At 46.7% G+C, this 4,963-nt stretch overlaps 1 protein-coding gene across 1 annotated transcript in view; it reads left to right on the top strand.

The window, feature by feature from the left end:
- Positions 1-4,963, top strand: part of SCD5 (stearoyl-CoA desaturase 5) — a 108,512-nt gene that overhangs the window by 63,132 nt on the left and 40,417 nt on the right. The gene's annotated exons all lie outside the window — the stretch shown is intronic.

Genomic DNA, 4,963 nt, shown 5'->3' with positions numbered 1-4,963 from the left:
GGAATGGTAACACCGGAAGGTTTCTGTGCAGAGAAAACATGCCCGGGTAACAAAGAGCCTCAGAGTGCTTGTGTGCACGCACGGTGTCAGCTGAGCGGTTTCAGCCCATCAGCGTTTACAGGGTGAATCTCCTTTCAGCAACCCGCCGGTGATAGCCTGCCTGTCACTGTGCGGCAAGTGGGGAGCATCCAAGGTTCACATTTCCACTAGGAAGCCGGCTTGGAGATCCGCAGAGTTGGCAACAATGTGTTCATGTAAGTTGCTCCGTCATGTCCGACTCTGCGCCCCTGTGGACTGCAGCCCACCAGGCTCCTCTGTGCATGGGATTCTCCAGAATACTGGAGTGGGTTGCCATTGCCCTCTCCAGGGGATCTACCTGACCCAGAGATCGAACCCAGGTCTCAGGCACTGTAGGCAGATTCTTTACCATCTGAGCCACCAGGGAAGCTCATGTTGGTTTAAATCAGCAGAGTTGGCCACGATGAGAGCACTTATAAATAGATTCCTTGCCCCCAAAACAATGGATTTATGTGCACAGAGAGATGATTTGAGGACGGCATTCTAGTGAGATCCTTGAGTTGGTATGGTGGACAAATGGTCCCTGGATACCATCTCCACTGACAGGCAGGAATCATTTGAAGCGTTCTCTCAAACAGAATCTCCTGATAATGGAAATGGAGTCTGTACCTTTGATGCAAAGTTCCTTGCGTGAGAAGAAGTATGGCTTAGAAATGTGCCCCTTTGATCCTTAGCCTCTCTTCTCACATCGAAGATGGTGGTGAGAAAAGGGAGGGTGGAAGAGAGATTGCACAGGCCTGCACTTGAGCACCTCCACAGCCTTGCAAAAGAGTTGACTGCTCTCAGGGCTCAGTTTTGGCTGTAAGATGGGGGTAACAGTAGTACCTGTCTCTTACAGCTTTTGTGAGGACATAATGAAAACAAAAAGGATGGGAAATGCCTGGCACATAGTATAGATTCATGATGACTCACGCCCTAGGCAGGAGCTACTCCAGTCCACCCCCTGCTTTCTTTTTTTTAAGGTGTGCTGGGTCTTTGCTGTGGTGGGCTCAGGAATTGTGATGCCTGAGATTAGTTGCCAGCATGTGGGACGACCTTAGTTCCCCAACCAGGGATCAGACATTTTGTCCCCAGCATTAGAAGGAGGATTCTTAATCACAGGACCACCAGGGAAGTCTGCGAACCTTCGCTTCTGTTGGCTTCATCACAGGCTGTTCTTTGTTTCCTCCATACAGTTCTTTCAGGCGGATGCAACAAGTTATCGATAGCCAGAAGTTTTATAGCAGAAAATAATAAGATGCTTGCAATTAAATGACTTCTTGATTCTAATTTTTTTATCATGAGGGTAAAATAGAACAATCTGCAGAATTCGGAGAAGTAGAAAGAAAATCACCCACCGTTCTAACACGTAAACACAACCGCAGTTTAGATTCTATAATATCTTCTACATTTATGCATACATTTGACATATTTTTACATGATGAAAGTCATACTGCTTATGTAATTTTATGTCTTGCCTTTTAACTTCAGATATGTTAGGCACCATTATCAAAGGCTGCATGGGTTCACTGAGTGTCAGAGTTTATTTAACCATCACTCCGCGACAAGATATGTATGTCATTTCCAATTTTGTGATATAAATGATGTTGCTATACAATTAGTAATGCTTTGGGACAATCAGACCTTAGACTAATTTGAAGAGCTCAGATGAGAAGGCAGAGGATCTTCTATTTTATTCATGAGAAGTGAGCCGAGTATAATAGTGTGGTTTCTCTGAGCATAAAAATAGAAAATTTTTTTCAAGTTTTCCCTTTTAAACAATGTGGTAATATGATTCATTAGGTGTATACTCGTGGTACATATGTCCAAAGATTATCTCTAAAGGCAGGCAGAAGAACAAAGAACAAAGCATGTTCCCTGAATAGATGTCTGAGAACATCTATCATTACCAGTTCAGTGACCGAAGGATTGCAGTATCAGAAATCATTCATTCACTGTATCATTTCATGTATCATTGAGCTCCTGCTGGAAGTCAGAGCCGAGGATACAGTCTTAAAGATTGGTCTCAGTTCCCCCAGAGTTTGCAGACTAGCAGGGAACCCACAAATTAAGTTGCAGATAATTATATTCTACAGGGAGGAGACTGATATATAATAGGGTAGAGTAAGGCACCATGGGAACACAGAGAGGGGTCTCCTAGCCCACCCTGCAGGCTGGAAGGAACTAACTCCCAAGCCACGACCTGAAAGATGAAAAGTTAGATAAGGACGGGGGCAAGAATATTTATTATGCCTGTCACTTCATAGACATCTATCGAGCCCTTGAGTTTGGGAGCTTTTTACAAATCAGTTAACCCATGCCTTCCATTTTCCCTATGAGAAAACAAATAAACAAAATGTAAATAGAAAGTTGGGAATAGAAGTACTGTCAGTCTGTTGCACTACTATAACAAAAATACTGATGACCAGGTGGCTTACGCAACAGACATTTACTTCTCACAGTTTTGGAGGCTGGGAAGCCCAAGATCAAGGCACTGGAAGATTTGGTGTCTGGTGAGAGCCTGCTTCCTGGTTCCTAGATAGTTGTCTTCTTGTATTCTCACAGGGCAGAAGGGGCAAGAGAGCTCTCTGGGGTCTCCCTCATAAGAGCCCTAATTCTCTTCATGAGGGCTTCTCTTTTGTGACTTACTCACCTCCCGAAGCCCTTCATTACCTTGAGGATTAGATTTCAACATATGAAGTTTGTTGTTCAGCCGCTCAGTCTTGTCCAACTCTTTGCAACCCCATGGACTGAAGCCCTCCAGGCTCCTCTATCCATGGAATTCTCCAGGCAAGAGTACTGGAGTGGGTAGCCATGCCCTCCTCCAGGGCATCTTCCTGACCCAGAGATTGAACCCGCATCTCCTGCAATGCAAGCGGGCTCTTTACCACTGAACCACCAGGGAAGCCCTAAGACCTGATGCAGCCTCTCAAATAAATAATAATAAAAGAATCACTGAACTACAGGAAGAGAGCTACATTCATGAAGCCAGCTTTACCCATCCTGTCATTCAGGCCCCATAGAGGAGGCACATTCCTTAAGGAATAAGTCCTTGCTCATAGAGACAGGAGCTGGAGCAGTGGGTCCCATCACAGGTGGCACTGCCACATCGGGTCTCAGACCTTGCTGTTCTGTGCCAAGTGGGAGGGGCATCTTGAAAAACAGAAGAAGATGCTCACTCAGAGCCCAGTCTTGTGCCATTTCAGCAGCACTCCTTAGAGAGTCCCTCTCCTGGATGGAATTCCCATCCCGTCTGTGGTCCTCTGAGGACAACAGTCCTTGTTCCATTTTTAGTGGCTGGGGTTTGCCACTGATTCCACTACCTCCCGGAGAGCAATGTTTGTGCAAAGAAACCCAGAGTTTTCTCAAACAGGCAATTGTGTAAATGACGAGACCCAGGATTTAGAGACTCCTCCTTCAGTCAGAAGGTTGCCCAGGTGGCACAATAGTAAAGAATCCACCTGTCGAGCAGGAGACCTGTATTCAGTCCCTGGGTTGGAAAGATTCCCTGGAGGAGGAAATGGCAACCCACTCCTTATTCTTGCCTGGAGAATCCCATGGACAGAGGAGCCTGGTGGGCTACAGTCCATGTGGTCCCAAAGAGTCAGACACCTTCAATCAGAACACAAGCACTGATCATTTTATTTATTTTTTTGGCCACTGTGTGCGGCATGTGGGAATCTTAGTTCCCCAACCAGGGATTGAACCAATACCTCCTGCAGTGGAAATGTGGCATCTTAACCACTGGACCACGAGGGACGTCCCCTAGCACTAATATTACAGTTGATGGATCCACTGTGCTTGGTCATCCTAATGACAACCCATCAAAAGAAAAGCTTGCCTGACAGCCAAGCTTGCTCAGCTTTCCATTATACAGTCTAATAAAAGAGAGAAAATAGTGGCCTTAAGGGTAATAGGGCTTTCCTTGTGACTCAGCTGGTAAAGAATCTGCCTGCAATGTGGGAGACCTGGGTTCGATCCCTGGGTTGGGAAGATCCCCTGGAGAAGGGAAAGGCTACCCACTCCGGTAGTCTTGCCTGGACAATTCCATGGACTGTATAGTCCATGGGGTCGCAAAGAGTCAGACACGACTGAGCGACTTCCACTTAAGGGTAATAGGAAAGTGGCACAGTTCAGTTTTAGTTCCAGACTTTTCCTCTAAGAGGTCACTCTACCAAGGTGATTACAAGCAGGTACCTGGACAGCTTCAGGTTTTGCTCTGTTAAGTTGTGAACGCTGAAAGGGCAGGCATTAGGAGATGAGAGGGCTAGAAGCCAGTGGTGTCACATTTAGACCATGGCGGTTCGGGTCCCTGCCTGGCTCCTGTGCCTTCAAGAGCTGTGTTTGTCCTCGCAGGGCAAGAAGATCACAGAGCACAAAGGCTTGCCACCTGGAACCTCCTTCCACTTCTAGACCTTGCCTTAGGGTCCTAGGATCCTGGAATGCCCTGCCCAAGTGTCTCTGAGCTCACTTTCAGAGTCTGCACCAGCTTCTCCCAGGCTCTATCCTCCTGAAGGGAAGTGCATGAGCCCTAGACCAAGAGTCGCCATGTTGGTGTGGGGAGGAGCTTAGACGCCTGGGCCTGGATTTCCACACAAAGAAGACAGACGTGGGAAGAGAAGGGGTTAGGCCACAGCTAAGGGGCCCTACCTCTTCTCTTGGCCTGGACCCTGAAAATGTTGGGAGTGAGCCTAGAAGGGGCTACTCATAAGGTTGACAGTGGGTCTATTAGGTGGGAATTGTGTTTATTTTAAGATAGAAGTTCATTTCTCTCACATATGAAAGAATTGTACAGGTCCAGGTTATGGCAGCCATACAGAGCCAGGAGAGGACTGGATTCTTTCATCTTTCTGCTCCGTCCTTAGCATATGACTTTCCGTGTTTCATTCTATGGTCCAAGGTTACC

This window comes from Bison bison, unplaced genomic scaffold (assembly GCF_000754665.1).
Source record: "Bison bison bison isolate TAMUID 2011002044 unplaced genomic scaffold, Bison_UMD1.0 scf7180017864228, whole genome shotgun sequence".
Lineage (NCBI taxonomy): Eukaryota > Metazoa > Chordata > Mammalia > Artiodactyla > Bovidae > Bison > Bison bison.
Note: the sequence above shows the minus strand (reverse complement) of the source record. Positions and strands in the feature narration are given on the sequence as shown.